Raw genomic sequence first — 18184 nt, 5'->3', positions numbered from 1 at the left:
AACTACTCATGTATGAATACACTTGCCCAACATTTCCTGGAATTCATTAATTCAATGCCCTGGACCAGCTTGCTCTTACCCCCACTAGAGGTAGCAACATCATTGACCTAGTCATTACTAACATGGGCGACCATTGCTCTACAACAATAGTCAACTCCTACCTGGTTAGATCCGACCACAAACTAATGACCTTGGAAATCCCCCCCCCCACAAAGGTAACCACCATGAAAACCTTCTCCAAAGCTAAATTTGGGCTCCTAAAAACAGAGGTGGCTAACTTCATGGCACCCATACAAACGGAGAATAGTTGCATGACCAACGAATCATACACCAATGCACTGTACAAACACGTACACAAATGCATAGATCTCGCCATACCCAATAGAACCAAGATGCTCTCCTCCAAAAAAAGGAAGCCAATCTGGTGGTCCCCTGCCATAAACAAACTCTACAACAGAAGGAGGAAACTAATGCAGAATATGGTGAAGTCCCAAGACTGGAAAAACTCCCTCATCAGCCTCAACAAAAAGTTGAGATCCCTTATCAAATCCTCTAAAGCTAGCTATGAAACAGAATTGTAGCAGATAGTAAAGACAACCACAAGGCCTTCTATAGTTATGTAAAGAATCTCCATGGCAATACCCAGATTTGTTCTGAGCTACTGCACAATGGTACCTCCTATACCAAGCCAACAGATATTGCCAATATACTGTCCGACAGATTCAGTTTCAACTTTACCCCTCTCCCCCCCAAAGGACCAATCACAATACATTAGATTGCCAGGCACCCAGTATTACTACTGCACAGGTTAAAACAACAATGTCCAAGGCAAATAATACAGCTTCTATGGGGCCTGACAATATCCCTGGCTGTGTTCTACATGAACTACAGAGTGAACTGACACCTCACCTGTGTGCCCTGTTCAATCACAGCCTCACCTCAGGCTTTGTCCCTACTGAATGGTGGACTGCTATAGTCATCCCTCTCCACAAAGGAGAAGCGACTACAGACCATGGGAACTATCACCCCATTTGCCTGATAAGTCAGATTTGCAAAGCTATGGAATGCATCATCATGGACCTAATAAACAAGGATATAGGGAATCTCCAAACTTTGGATTCCACAAAGTTTGGTTTTGTGAAGGGTAGACCATGCCTGCTCAATTTGGTCGACTTTTCAGTCGCCAGAGCTGTGGATGAAGGCAAGGTGGTTCATACAGTCTACCTTGATCTGGCCAAGGACTTTGATACCATTCCCCACTCAGGAAACAGAAAAACTCATTAAGCTAGGCATCAACTCCTACATCAATAGGTGGGTTGCAAACTGGCTCACAGATAGAATCCACAGTGTGAAAGTAGCTGACTCCATGAGTGGAGCCCCACAGAGAATGGTCTTGGGTCCTCTCCTGTTTGGTATCTACTGCTCTGTAGTCCAGGCCAACAAGAAAGGACTCTGGCTGACAAAGTTTGCAGACAACTGTAAGTTGGGAGCCATTGACATCCTACAGAAAGGCCTCACTGAGACCAACGACTGGTGTCAGAACCATGGCCTTAAGCTCAATGGCAAAAAAAATGTGTCGTCATTCTCTTTGGAGAAAACCCAGTTCCCATGAATTACCACATTGATAGTAGTCCACTGAACACAGAAGGCGTTATAAGATATCTGGGAACACAGGTTGACAGCAACCTCTCTTTTGACCACCACATTGCCACTGTGGTCAGAAAGTCCTTCTATGTGGCACATCTCATTACTAAGGGTTTTGCATCCAGGAAGAAAGAGGTCATTGTCTCCCTCTACTCTTCCCTCATTAGGTCAGTCATCGAGTACAATGCTCCATTTGGCATGTACCACACTAGACACCTGCAACAACTGGAGAGGCCACAAAAGTACCTCACAAAGAGGATCCTAGGACTTAAACACTTGTCCTATATGGACAGACTCAAAAAACTCCAACTATTCTCTGTCTCATATTGCCTACTTAGAGGCGATATCTGCTTGACTTACAAAGCCACATCTGACCCAGCACTGTTAGAAATGCTACATCTAAAGAAATCCCAATCCCTCTGCACCACATGCTCCAGAGACCTCAACCTCATTACCACAATCAACAGAACGTGCTGGAGGGGCAGGTTCATAACCCAGGGACTGCCCATGCTATGGAATAGACTTCCCATACATGTCAAACAGAGCACCTCACTTGCTCTCTTCAAGAAATCTTGATGAGTGGATGGGAAATAGAAAATTCACCCCGGAGATCACTCCAGTGGCTCTACTCGACAAAGGCACTGGGAACTAAGGTTGGGTAGCACAATGCCAGGGTAATCCTATGGGCTAGGCTTGTAAAGGCTCCAGGGCCATTAGCCTAGTACACACCTATTAACTTATGAACCTATAAACAGGTTGTCAGCACACGCAGATCATTTCCCCTCACTAAATAAGGTCTCAACATATAAACCCACATATGTGGAGGTACTCACAAGTAACATACTGAAACCTCAGAGGCTTCCTATACACTGCCCTCAGAAACCGCATGCAAGCAAAACCAAGTCAACACCAACTAGTATACATAAAAGTACACATCACAATGTCTCCATAAACAAGCCCCTAATGTGAAATACCACACATTCAAACATCGTGGTCATAGGAGACTCCATTTTGAGACACACAGACACCCCCTCACAAAGTAGGATAAAGAGAGGGTTGCAGTCAGTTGCCTGTCAGGGGCCAGGATTCATCAGATCATGCAGGCAGTCGGGTCACTCAACCACAAGTACCAGAATGACTTGGTCATTATCCATGTGGGTATGAATGACCTGAGATGTACCTCCCCTGGACTATATGAAGAAAGACATGATGGACCTCTCTGAATACATATCACAGGCTGGTATGAGTCTCACATTGAACAGAAAACAGGAAATAACTGACTTCAATAATAGGTTTTGCTACTAGAATCATTCCAAGGGGATCCGGTATTTGTCAGCCTGGGACAACATGATTGACAGACCATGCTGCTTTGCCAGAGATGGTACGCACCTGTCACCTCAAGGCTTTCAAATACTGTCCCAGGCATTAGCCATCCTCATAGTGCCTTTTTTTAGGCAGTGCCAAACCAACAGACCTACCAGTGAAGCAAATTCTTCTAATACCAAGCTGAAGGTAGTCTTAACTAGACATCTTAACATGAAACTGCTCACCCTGTTAGCTGTCCTTACCCTGGATAATGCTGACATCTGTGCAGTTACAGAGACATGGTTCATGGCTGCATAAAACACCCCAGCAGTGCAAGGCTGCAATACCTATCACACTTTCAGACAGCCCTCTAAAAAACAAAAAATGAAAGGAGGAAAGAGGAGATGTTTCCATTTACATAAGAAACAATCACCTTTATATTAGCCAAGCAGGATGACTCACTTGAGCTACTCCATGTCCAGCTGAGCATAGGCAAAATCCCTCACCATATCATCGCTATCTACATGTCCCCCACCAGGAGCAAGGAAAAACACTCCACATATCTGAAGTTACTAAAATAATTTACCATTTAGGCCAACACACTACTCATGGGTGATTTTAACTTCCTCTCCATAAACTGGGAAACATATATGACCACTACCATGCAGGCTCAGAGATTCCTGGACCTTGTCCATGCAAATGCTCTGGAACAACTGTTCTACACTCCCACTAGGTGTTCAAATATCCTACAGAAAGGCCTATGCAAAAGTATACATGAATGCCCTGTACAACCACTTAAGCAACTGCATAGAAATGGCAGTTCCTGACTGAACTAAACCCAGGTTTAGCAGGAAAAACAAGCCACCCCAGTGGACTCCTGGCATAAATAAACTATACATGAGAAGGAAGAAATTCCTGTTTAGAAGTAAGCGGGAGGGTAGACAACAGAGAAAAAATCCCTCATTAGTTTCAACAGGCAAATCAGGAAACTAATCAAGTCTTCAAAAACTAAATATGAGAATAAAATAGCCTCTCAAGCAAAGGATAACCACAAAGCATTTTTTTAGTCATGTCTGAAATTTTAAGGGAAGCACTCACCAATGTGCTGAGTTGGCTGTAGATGGCACTACCTATACTCTGCCAGAAGAAACAGCAAACCTGCTGGCTGATAAATTCAGCTCAAATTTCACTCCTTATCACTTCTGGTGACTCCATATGAAATATCCCTTTACCATTTGTTCTCCATTGGTCAAGATTTCTTTAAGTCTCCGCCCTTGTGGCGTTTGCCTATTATCACAAAAGAACAGGTCATCACTGCACTCTAAAGCTAGAAATGCAGCATTGATGGGCCCTGATGGAAACCCAGGGTGCCTCATAAGAAACAATCCTATTCTGTAGCTTAAAACATGATCTAGCAGACCAACTTGGATCTCTATTTAACCACAGTCTCCAGACAGGCTTTGTCCCAGTAGAGTGGAGGACATCAACAGACATTCCTTTGTGCAATGGGGACCATCTACTGACCCAGAAAACTACTGAATTATAGGTCTGACTAACCTCTTATGTAAGGCTATGGAAAGGATAATCATGGGCCTGATTATCAATGACATTGGAAATCTCCAGACTCTAGACCCAACCAAGTTTGTCTTCATCAAGGGCAGGTCCTACCGGCTCAGTCTGGTGGACTTCTTTTAGAAGGTCACTAAGGACAGGCATGTCTAAGGGTCACCTCCCAGTGTTTTCTCCTGTTTACCTGATGAATCTGGGCATCTTGGGGCAATGCAGCAATTCCCTCATGTACACAGATAACCCTCTCCTCCTACCAACCAACACTACAACCTGTGAGAGATGCACTTATATAGCCAAACAGGAAGCAAAGCTCTCTTCACCCAAGACTGGACTAGACAGTCAAGAGGAGAAGGTAAACACTTGAACCACACCACACTCATCACATAGTCCTTCAAAACCTGCACCACCAAAACACACACATAGAAACACAAAACACGCACCTACATTCATGAAGGCTCTCAGTAAAAACCTGCCTAAGCAACAGGGACCTCCAAAGCAGAAACACAAGCAACATTCACCCCCCAACACAACCTAAATGACACATAGCCCACAAACTCAGTGTGCCACTCAATCACAGCCCATAAGGCATAACAGCATATCAAACACTCTAGTCATAGGTGACTCGATAGTGAGGCACACTGATGTTCCACTCACCAGGCTAAACAAGGAGAAAGTTACTGCAGGCTGCCTGTCAGGTGCCAGGATCCACCACATAACACATGCACTCAGGTCACTCCACAACAAGTACAAATATGATTCTGTCATTGTCCATGTTGATGTGATTGACCTGAGACTTACCTCCCTGGACTACATGAAAAGGGACATGGAGGTGCTGTCTGATCTTGTAGCCCAGGCAGGTATGACCCTAGCCCTGAGTAGCATCCTGCCATCACCCAGAATGATACCACAGTACAAGGACAAAATTATTGACTTCAACAATTGGCTAAGCTTCTGGTGTCATTCTAAGGGGATCCAGTATTTGTCTGCCTGGGATGACATGATCGACAAACCACGATGCTTTGCCAGAGATGGCCTGCATCTGTCACCCCTGGGATTCCGGATACTGGCTAAGGCTCTAGTCACCCCATAGTGCCTTTTTTAGGCAAGTTCAAATGACAAATTCACCATCGTAACAGGTACAAGCAAGCAGAATCTGAGGGTATTGCTACTCAACGCTAGAAGTCTAAACCTCAAAATGCACTTAGTCGAGGCACTTTGCACTTCTTAAAATGGAGAACATTGACATCTGTGCAGTGACAGAGACCTGGTTCAAGGCTCCAGAGTGTACCCCTGCATTACCAGTCTATAATTCATAACACAACTTTCGGCCACCTAACCTGGACCGAAACACTAAAGGTGGAGGCATGTCCATATTCATTAAGGATATCCACATCTCCAGGCTAGTTGCTCAGCATAATGCATCCGAGATTATCCAAGTGCAACTGACTCTGGGCAAGACCGCAATCCAAATTGTAGCTTGCTTCAGATCCCCCACCATGCCCCAGGATTCCCACTCCTCATTTCTTGATACACTGGAAAATATTAGGGTACAACCTAACACCCTTATAAGGGGCAGTTTCAACTACCCCACCATTAACTTGGAAAACTACTCATGTACCAACTCTTGTGCTCAACGTTTTCTGGAATTCATAAATTCCAATGCCTTGGATCAACTTAGCCACACCCCCACCAGGGGCAGCAATATCCTAGACCTGGTTATTACCAACATGGGCAACCGGTGCCCCACACCAAAGGTCAATTCCTCATTGGTCATATCCAACCACAAGCTAATCACTCTAGACATCCACACCCCCCCCCCCCATTAGAGAAACCACCATAAAAAATTCTCCAAAGCCAACTTCATGCTTCTTAAGAGAGAAGTGGCAAACTTCATGACACCCATGCTGATGGACAATAGATGCATGGATGCTGAATCCTACACAAATGCACTTTATAAGCACTTACACGAGTGCATGGATCGTGCAATCCCTAACAGAACCAAGATGTTATCCTCCAAAAAAAGGAAGCCAATCTGGTGGTCCCCTGCCATAAACAAAGTCTACAACAGAAGAAAGAAACTGTTGCAAGAAAGACTAAAATCCCATGATTGAAGGAACTCCCTGCTCTGCCTCAGTAAGAAACTGTTGCAAGAAAGACTAAAATCCCATGATTGAAGGAACTCCCTGCTCTGCCTCAGTAAGAAGTTGAGATCCCTCATAAAATCCTCCAAAGCTAGTTACAAAAACAAAATTGCCACTGACTCTAAAGACAACCACAAAGCATTCTATAGCTATGTCAAGAATCTCAATGGCAACACTCAGATCTGCTCTGAGTTACAGTACAATGGCACTAAATATACAGAACCAACTGATATTGCTAACATCCTGCCAGATAGGTTCAGTGCTAACTTTAACTCCCTCTCTTCCCCTAAAGGGCCCATCTCTATACCAGAAGAATGTAAAGTTCCTGTAATCACGTCTGCACAGGTAAAAAACACACTCTCCAAAGTCAAGAGCACAGCATCCATGGGACCTGACAACATCCCAGGCTGTGTTCTACATGAACTACAAAACGAACTGGCACCCCACCTAAGTGCCATGTTCTATCATAGCCTCACCTCAGGCTATGTGCCCACTGAATGGTGCACAGCAATGGTTATCCCACTCCACAAAGGGGGAGCCACCATGGACCCCAGAAACTACTGTCCCATTAGCCTGATGAACCTGGTCTGCAAGGCTATGGAACGTATCATCATGGAACTTATAAACAATGACAGTGGTAATCTCCAAACTCAGGACCCCACCCAGTTTGGGTTTGTAAAAGGCAGATCATGTCTCCTAAACCTGATAGACTACTTTGAAGCGATCACCAAAGCCGTAGATGAGGGTAAGGTGGTTCACACAGCATATCTAGATCTCACCAAGGCTTTCGATACCATCTCCCACTCTGGAATTATAGATAAACTCACTAAACTAGGTATAAATCCCTTTGTCACAAGATGGGTTGCCAACTGGCTCACTGACAGAATCCACACTGTAAAAGTAGTAGACTCCAAATCCAACTTCAGACCAGTGACAAGTGGAGTACCACATGGTTCAATCCTGGGTCTTCTCCTGTTTGGTATCTACTTCTCTGAAGTACAGGCTAACACAGAAGGTCTTTGGCTAATGAAGATCCCAGATGACTGCAAGCTAGGAGCCATAATCAAAAGTCCAAAAGATGTGGACATCCTACAAAAGGGCCTCGCTGAGACAGATGCCTGGTGTCAAAGCCATGGCCTCAAGCTTAATGCCAAAAAGTGCATTGTCATCCCTTTTGGTAAAAACTCTGTACCCATGAACTACCACATAGGCGATAGTCTACTTAACACTGAAAGTGTGATAAGAGAACTCGGGACACAGGTGGACAGTAGTCTATCCTTTGATAATCACATCACCACAGTAGTCAGGAAATCCTTCTATGTGGAACACCTCATTACTTTGCTTTCTAATTAGTAGTTGCAAGCGCCAATGCTGTTCCTTAGCACATGCATAGTGAGCATACTTGTCAACCTTTTAATGTGAGAAATCTGGTGAAAGCCTACAATAATATGGAGATAAAGATCAAAAATAGGGAACATTTTTAAATATTGCTTTTAAAAACATAGAAAGCTGGTAGAATAACAGGTTTTGTGCTTGCATGCACAGTTGAGAGGTATGATAATGAGGTGTCGACTTCTTGGTTTTTGACCATATGTGGTCGATATCTCTCCAGTCGACTTTGGGTGTTTTTGCTAAAAAGTGGTACATCTGCATAAATATAAGAATATATATGCACATACATTACCATCTAGGTTGAAAATGGGTTTGTAGTTGTTCCAGTCATCAGGATCTAAACCAGCCTTTTTCAAGACAGTAGTAAACAAGGCCTTTAATACAGATGAAAAGACTGATTGTGAAGACAGTTGCAGTGATCTGGTACGTTTGAAGCATGCTTATCTAGACAGGACAGAACCAGCCTAATAGGGGAGGGGTCAAACCAAAGGAAGTGGTATATATGGGGGAAATAAGAGATGAAAACATAATGAATGGATAACAGCAAGCCACACCAAGATGAAGATAGTTGAATGTCTGTAAGACTGGATACACACTCTGTTGTCGTAGTACATGTGAAGTGCAACTGAGATAAGCTTGATGGCAAAAAAATGAACACTCAGATCATGTTCTTCTGAGGAAAAAGCCTTTTGGGTGGTCAGGCAGTCTGAGCTGCTTAGCTTCCTAACCACTAAAAAAATGAGTAGCTGGTCAGTTTGCCACTCTAGAGATCTCATGGGACAAGTATGTAGCCTTCATTTATGATGTCTCTGCAAGGTAAATTTAAAATAAAAATGATTATCTGGGACACAACCTCATGTGCAAATATGGGAAAAAGGGGTTGTAGATGGTTCGATGGTTGAATGGATGGTTGGATGGATGGATGGATGGATGGATGGATGGATGGATGGATGGATTGTCCTTGAGCCAATTAGCTTGATGTCACCTATGCTTCAACCTACACCTGGCTCAGGGAGCTTAAAAGTCAGGCTATGATTTCCATGGTCTGAATGTGAACTAGACATGAATGACGGGAGGATGAGGTAGGAGTCATTAGGAGGGATCCATAGTTCACATCAGCTACCTCCTCTGCATCTGTACCATGGCAGTTTTGAAGGTACTGGTGTGACACAGGGTTTGGAAATTCTGGCATGAACTGGTTAAAATTCCTGCAGTGTACTAGCCCTAGGTCAGAGGATTTCACCTTTGGTAATTCATTGGTGAGCCAAAGAGGTGAGTGGTCACGCCAAGTGCTGGGTTTCACCACTAAGTCACTAGCTGAGGCACCAACCAAGGAGATCAGGTTCAATGTGCTACCAAAGATTTGCTAGCCCAGGAAACAACTCAGGCAAATCTGAATCCCTCCATAATGCAGAAGACTTATTTTGCAAAAGTGATTGACACCTTATCTCCCCTTTTATTGAATTCATCTGGTATTAGCCACCTAGGCAATGTCAACACAGATAAGACAAAGAAACCAGAGAACTCCTTAAGGAACATCCTTACACTACTTGGTGGGCAGTAGATGAAGAGGTGTCTACAGTTTACTGCTGTTTAATGGCAAATTCAGCCAAGTTATTAGCCCCAGCATTTGAACAGACAACTGTAAAGGGGGCACATCAGTAAATGATGAAGACAGCCTGGAACTATATTACAGTTAGCAAAGGCAGAATAGCAAATTTAGCATCACGTAATAAATAAATGGCTGATTAGACTGGGAGAGAATACAGAAAAGGGGAGAAATTATCAAGATGTGGAGGCTGTAGGTCTTTAACATAATGTAAAGAATTACTGGTGTAGCAGGTTGAAGGGTTATATGAGTCAAAAAGTTTCATGATGAATAAAGTGAATGCAGGAAACAAATTGTTCAGCAAATGAAAAAAACATTTTCTAGCTCAAATAGTCCTACCTGATACCTTACACTCATTTATCAAATGACTGAAAGTTACCTGCCTGGCAACATATATTCTACATTGGGAAAGTCATTCAACACTTGATCTTTTTTTCTTTCTCAATAATTCTTTCTCTTTCTCTCTCTCTCTCTCTCTCTCTCTCTCTCTCTCTCTCTCTCTAATTCCAGCAATTGATACATTTTCTTTTAAATCAGCATGTCTAAGTATCAATTTTTTCAAGACTGTAGATAGTATAGATAGTTATGTAAATTTGTTGTATTTGGGCTGGTTTGAAGAATTTTTGTTTAATATTGTATACATTTTATATAGCCCTAATAAATTGTTACACAAAAAATTGATATTAGGACAGTTTGGAGCATAGCAGAATACAAGCAGGAGAAATGTCAGAGGTGCTACAGATCATTGGCATTACTCTTGGCACACAAAGGAAACAGGGACAGTAAAGGGAATATGGAGAGTAAGTAATACTGGAGACTAGGCTGGCTGGATAAGCAGGCCATGGCAGCAACAGGATGAAGTTAAAACCAAAGTAAAGAATAGAAATGGTGTACAAAGACTCTGACTTATAAAGGAAATAAATTTATATCAGGAGGTGCCGAAAGGATTTAATCATTACTGAAAAAGGACGGTGCTGTTTTTAGTAGCAACACTGCTTTCCATAATGAAACTAAGAGAAGGGATATTCCTGGACAATATGAAATGGAAGAACATAGACAGGGTAAGTGAGCACTGAAGGAAATGAGAACTGGTGCTATGCAGTACACGGAGAAGGGCAAAGAGGAAAGAAATAAAGGGAGGAAGGAGTGTGTCGACAGAACAGGTGGTGCAGTTATACTAAATCCTAGTGATGCTTCCAGGCTTTCTCTAACATCAGCCTACTGATACCTCTAGACATCTAATACTGTGTGCATATATTTGTAGTAATTGAATGGCTGAAGGATTGTGATGCACCAGAGTTATACTAAAAGTATGTGGCTGGGACATACATGGAAAGATCACAGGTTATATGTCAGGGACTGCTTATGTCTGAGTCTAGATGAGGTGAAAATTCTCAAAGCTGAAATGCAGGAATACATGATTTATCAGCATGTATGTCTGCCTTCTGCCTCTATATCCATCTGCCTGTCTGCCTGTCTGTCTAACTATCTGTTTATCTATTGTTACTCTATAGAGTAGTATCGTTGCTGTGACAATGGTGGCAGTAAAGGTTATGTGTCAAGGGAACAACAGAACAAGCAATTAAGAGAAATCAGGAAGCAAATCATGAATAGAGGTTGATGGCTTGCACTTTAGGAAGCCTGGCTAGATGAGTCATTTGTACTGAGTACCTGTTCAAGGTGGCATAACAGAAGCAGGAATGGCTATGTTTTTTCAGTGCAGATGGATATGGTGATTCCTAGGGTTTAGGAAGTAGGGAGGAGAATGGAGAAGTAATGGAGGTGAAATGCAACCGTGCCTTCAAGTGAAGATGAAAAATACTTTTCAAGAGACTGATGGAATTGAAGAAACTGAAAACTGGGACAGTGGCCTTGGGACTGGATGGGAAACTGGTGGGTCACTGTGGTATACAGATCACAAGATGCAGGAAAGAAATGACAGTAGTGATGCGTTCAAAATCAGTATTAACGAATGGGCTAAGAGGAAGAGGTGGAGAGTTTCACTCTTGGGAGACAGCAATCATCCTTCTGTAAATAAGGAAATGCCTGCATGTAGATGTAAAACTTTGGTGAAAACCTGACTCATGGATAGAACATTTGTAAACCACAAAGGAGAATATATCCATCCATAGATAACCACTTGTTTCTCATTTGTTTTTTCTGCTCATAGGATTGGGCTTGTCACATCAATAGGGATGCTCATTTAAAGCCAGTGTTCACACCACCGGGTGTCTAACTCTGCAACTGTTATTCTTACACACAGACACACACACACACACACACACACACACACACACACACACACACACACACACACACACACACACACACACACACACCTACGGCCAATTTCCTGAGTCCAGTGCACCTTCTGCATGTCTTTGGGATGTATAAGGAAGCCAGAACAGCCAGAAAATACCCACATGAACACAGGAAGGGCATTGAGACTGTGCACAGAAAGAAGTCCAGCCAAGAATCAACCTGGAGAACCACTTCCTGTGAGGTGAGGCAACAAAACTATCCACTGCAGCACTGTGCCACCCAATATCCCTGACCTAATCCTAACCAATTCAAATGACGGGACAAAGACTAAAGTGATGAAGTGTCTAGTCAACAGTGATTCTGCCATTGTGTGACATGCACAACAGATATGTGAGATTAAAGGAAGGCAGACTTCAATTTAGGCAGAAACTTTGATAGCTAATATGGAAAGATAGAAAGCAGCAGAAAAAGAAAACAGTTGAAGAGATTAATGACTCATTCAGGGATGTGGGAGGAAGCAGAGGTATAGCTGTAAGTTTATATGTTGCATTCCCCAGTTTATATTGTTGCTCCTACTGTACTTTAAAAATAGACATCATTCCAAATGATTGAAAAAAAAAAAAAAGAAAAAAATGACCAAGGCCGAAAGTACAAGCAAGACAGTATTTATTAAAACTAAGTGCTTTCACCCAAATTTGCACTGGGCTTCATCAGAGCAAAACAGTGTTCTGTAATAGCCCATTTAAATACAATTTAATCATATGACCAATTCAATTAAAAATACTTGAGACTTGTCATCCACATAATTAACATTGCAAAAATATATAAATCCTATGTTAACAATTCAAAATGTTAAAAACACTAACATCCCAAACTTCTTATTTCTATACTTGTCATATAAACTGGGGAGCTTTATAACACATATATCCTACCTGCTTATAACAGTATTTCTACCTATTGTTGCAAACCCAATGTAAATGTAAATAACCCCCCTCCCTGAACACACAAGACCAAATTCCTTAATACACACATATAAAATCAGCAAACTTTAAAGCTTCGCAGATCTAAGTTTCAGGACACACGTGAGGGAAGAATTCTCATTAAACTCTGATTTTTCAGTGGCATTTAACCTCAGTTGCCATTCCAGCTCTAATTTTTATAGGTGTGTTTTTATGTCATCTCCTCTATGTGATGGGACTATACGATCAATCACAAATAACATAAACGTCTTAAAGTTCTCACATGCCAGGCTACGTACAAATAATGCATTCTTATTCTTTCTATTTTTAATGTCTCTTACATGCTCAGCTATTCTTTCTTTCAACTTTAAAGTGGGTTTACCCATATAGAAATCTGAGCATGAAGTGCATGTAACAATGTAAACCACCATTGCTGTGTTACAATTACAACTGCCTGGACACAACATACTACAGTTGTAGCTTTCAGTAGCCACATATGGGCCATCAATATAGTTGCAATACCTGCACATATTACATTTCGACATCCTTGAATGATGTCTTTTCCTACCTCCTTCCATGACGTATTCCAAATAATTTTTAATATTTCGGCCTTTACTATGATATTTTAGGCCCTTGACCCACAACCTTTTTTATGCCTTAGGTTCATAGGTTCATAGGTAGGTACTAGGCTATCTGCCCAAAGGCATTTATAAGCCTAGCCAGAATGTGTTGGCTTTTGCCACCCCCTTAGATTAGTTCCCTGTGCCTCTGTCCAGCAGAGCCACTGAAGTGATCCCCGGGGTAAACTTTCTGTTTCCCATCCACTTGTCAAGGTTTCTCCTGAAGACTGTTAGCGAGGAGCTCTGCCTAATGCAGATTGGAATCTTATTCCAAAGCATGGGAAGTCTCTGGGACAGGAAATTATCCCGCCAGCAAGTCCTATTTATTGTTATGGTGAGGTTTAGATCCCTAGAACATCTGGCTCAAGGGGATAAGCTTTTCTTTAGGTGGAGCATGTCCATCATTTTTGGATTGGACATGGCCTTGTATGTCAAGCAGAGATCACCTCTGAGTAGGTGGTATGCAACCGAGTACAGTTGGAGTTTCTTCAGTCGAGCTGCATAGGGCTTCTGTTTGAGGCCAGTGATCCTCTTGATGAGGTACTTCTGTGGTCTTTCCAGCTGTTGCAGGTGTCTTGTAAGATACATCCCAAATGGGGCGTTGTACTCTATGATGGGTCTGATGAGCGATGAGTAGAGGGGCACAATGACCTCTTTTGATCTGGATGCAAACCCTTTTGTGATAAGGTGGGCCACGTAGAAGGATTTTCTAACCACTTTGGCAATGTGATTATCAAAGGAGAGATTAATATCTACTTGGGTCCCCAGATCCCTTATTATGTCTTCCGTATTTAGAGGACTACCACCTATGTGGTAGTTTGTGGGTACTTTGTTTTTTCCAAAGGGGATGACTATGCACTTTTTGGCATTTAGCTTGAGGCCATGATTTTGACACCAGGTATCTGTCTCAGTGAGACCCTTTTGGAGGATGTCTGTGTCAGCTGGAGAGTCAATTATAGCCCCTAGTTTGCAGCCGTCTGTGAACTTGGTCAGCCATAATCCTCCTGTGCTTGCCTGTACCTCTGAGAAGTATATGCCGAACAGGAGGGGTCCTAGGACTGAGCCCTGGGGAATGCCACTTGTAACTGGTTTAGAGTCAGACCTAACTCCCACAACTCTTACCATGTGGATTCTGTCCATGAGACAGTTGGCAACCCATCTTTTGACGTAGAGGTTTATGTTCAGGCTGGTGATCTTGTATATAATACCAGAATGGGGAATGGTGTCAAAGGCCTTTGCAAGGTCTAGGTAGGCTGTGTGTACCACCTTTCCCTCATCTATAGCCTTGGTAACTGTCTCAAAGACATCCGCCAGGTTTAGGAGGCATGATCTGCCCTTAACAAAGCTGAACTGGGTAGGGTCCAGTGTTTGGAGGTTCCCAGTGTCTCTGTTAATGAGTTCCATGATGATGCGCTCCATAGCCTTGCAGACAAAGCTAGTCAGGCTTATAGGGTGATAGTTCCCTGGGTCTGTTGTGGCTCCACCTTTGTGGAGCGGAATAACCATTGCTTTGTGCCACTTTATGAGTATGTAACCTGTGGAGAGGTTGAGTTTGAACAGTGTGTTTAGGTGAGGGATTAGTTTGTCTTTGAGCTCATGTAGGACACAGCCTGGGACACTGTCCAGTCCCACTGATGCTGTGTTTTTGGCTTTGGAGAGGGCTGTTTTAACCTGAGTGTCTGTGATTTCAGGGGATCTACATTCTTCTGGTATGGTTATGGGCCCTTTTGGGGGTGAAGTTTGCACTGAACCTGTCTGCCAGGATGTTGGCAATATCGGTTGGTTCAGTGTATTTTGTACCATTCTGCAGTAACTCCAAGCAGATCTGAGCATTGCCACTTTGATTCTTGACATAGCTAAAGAATGCCTTGTGGTTATCTTTGTAATCCTTGGCAATTTTTCTTTTGAAACTTGCCTTGGATGATTTTATGAATGATCATAGTTTCTTGCTAATACAGATCAGGGATATCTTCCCTTCTTGGGATTTTGCTCTTTTCTGTACTAGTTTCCTCCTTCTATTGTATAGTTTGTTTATGGTAGGAGTCCACCAGACTGGTTTCCTTTTCTTGGAGGAGTGAGTCTTGGTTTTGCTTGGGATAGCACAAACCATGCATTCTTGTAGGTGCCCATAGAATGCATTAGTAAAGGATTTTGCAGCTTGGACAACATTATACTTTAGCATGGGGGCTTTGAAACTTTCCACCTCAGTCTTAAGTAACATGAAGTTTGCTTTGGAAAAGTTTTTCACGGTGGTTTCCTTGTCCGGGGGTGGGGGCGGAATGTGGATATCTAAAGTGATTTGTTTATGGTCAGATCTAACCAGCGAGGGGTTGACCTCCAGTGTGGAGCACAGGCCGCCCATGTTGGTGATGACCAGGTCGAATATGTTGTCACCTCTGGTGGGAGTGTTGACCAGTTGATCCAGGGTGTTTGAGTTTATAAATGCTAGGAAATGTTGGGCAAGAGAGTTAGTATTTGAGTAGTTCTCCCAGTTAACGTTTGGGTAATTGAAATCTCCCAATATTAGGGTGTTTGGTAGGACCTTTATATTTCCCAGTGTTTCCAGAAATGCAGAATAGGGGTCTTGGGACATGGTGGGTGATCTGTAGCAAGCTACAATTTGAATTGCAGTTTTGCCCGTTGTTAGTTGCACGTGGATGATCTCCGAAGCATAGTGCTGTACCACTAACCTGGAGGTGTGGGTATCCTTGATGAATATGGATACGCCCCCACCTTTTGTATTTCGGTCCGGGTTCTGTGGCTGAAATGTATGGTATGAGTTGTAGCCTGGTAGTGCTGGAGTGCTCTCTGGAGCCTTAAACCAGGTTTCTGTTACTGCACATTTATCGATTTTCTCCATACTGAGGAGTGCCTCGAGTGTGTGCATTTTGAGGTTTAGACTTCTGGCATTGAGTAACATTACCCTCAGTTTTTTGTTACTTGTACTATTTATGGCGGTGGGTTTGTCTTTTGAACCTTGCCTAAAAAAGGCACTATGGGGGTGGCAAGAGCCCTGGCCAGTATTGGAAAGCATAAGGGTGACAGGTGCAAGCCGTCTCTAGCGAAGCAGCGTGGCTTGTCGAGCGTGTCATCCCAGGCGGACAGACACTGGATCCCCTTTGAATGACACCAGAAACTTAGCCAATTGTTGAAAATGATAATTTTTTCTTATACCGTGGTATCATTCTTGGTGAGGGCAGGATGCTAGTCAGGGTCATACCAGCCTGGGCTACAAGATCAGAGAGCTCTTCCATGTCTTTTTTCATGTAGTCCAGGGAGGTATGGCACAGGTCATTCACACCAACATGGACAATGACAGAGTCGTATTTGTACTTGTTCTGTAGTGACTTGAGTGCTTGTGTTATGTGGTGGATCCTGAAGTCTTCATCAAAAAATAGTGCCCAATTCTTGCTCAAAATTTCCCTCACATGTTCTGCCTCCTGGTTATATGGTAACACTAAATTTCTCTCATACTGATTTTCTGTTTTGGCATGAACCTATCTTTTCACTTTTCCAAGGCTTCCTTTCTAACTTTTAGCAACAGTCTAATGGGGTGTCCTCTTTCTCTAAACATCCCAATCAATTTGTATAGTTCATTTTCAAATTTCAAGTTGTCACTCACTAACCTAGACACCCTCACCATCTGTCCCTTGACCACACTCTTTTTTTGGTGTGGTGGGTGACAGCTATTATAATCCAAAAAGGAGTTTGAATAGGTATCTTTTCTATATAATGTTGATTCTATTCTACCAGTGACATCACTGAGTTCTGTTAGTAAATTATGTTTCACTGTGTGCATATCTTCTATACCTGTGAGAGCTTCACTAAATAATTCTATTCCCTCCTTATGCAGGATTACTGAGAATAGATTAATTACATCTATGGTAAGAAATGAAAAATCAATATCAAGAGTCAAGTCTCTCAAAACTTCTAAGCAGTGCCAGGAATCCCTTAAAATCTGCGTCTTACTCTGTAGCACTTTTTTACACTGGCCATCAATGTATATATATAGGCTCAGTTTTTGAATTCATTGCAGCAACTATAGGACGTAGTGGGGGATTGTTTAAATTTTTGTGGACTTTGGGTATACCAGATATAACTGGTATAACTGGGTTTTCATTTATCAAGAACGCATAGTCTAGTTCGTCAATAACTCCTTGTGTTAACAAGTCATATAGGAGCCAGTCTATTTTTGTATAGGCCCTATTTATCTCATTTAGCATTGCTGCCTCATATGTACTGCTATCATTTAACAGTTCAAACATTCTCCTTACATAGTCCACTTGGTTCATGATTACCACCCCCCCACCTTTGTCCTCAAAGGACATTCCACCCTTGTCATTCCAAATGATGCCTGCTACGTGTAGGGGAAGTCATGCAGCTCTTTCATTGGTTGACCCTGTGGCAATAAAAATAGTTTTTTTTTTTCAAATAGTCAAACTTATGTATAAACAAGCTGTGTGTAGAGATTTATTGTGGGCATCCATTTAAACAGTTAAATACATCTTCTGGCCTCTGTAGGAAATACTGTTTCTGAGAGCTGTGAGAAAAAAATGTACCCATTGGTATACACTGCCTTATGCCTAATTACACAATTGAGAGGAAGGGATGAAATTCTTTATCAAGAAAAAAAAAGAAACTGTGAGAAGAAAAGGCAACAAGTCTGGCTAAAGGAAGGGAAAT

The sequence above is a fragment of the Protopterus annectens genome, chromosome 8.part1 (genome assembly GCF_019279795.1).
Source record: "Protopterus annectens isolate FY-2018-M chromosome 8.part1, PAN1.0, whole genome shotgun sequence".
Lineage (NCBI taxonomy): Eukaryota > Metazoa > Chordata > Ceratodontiformes > Protopteridae > Protopterus > Protopterus annectens.
This window is presented reverse-complemented; position numbering follows the sequence as displayed.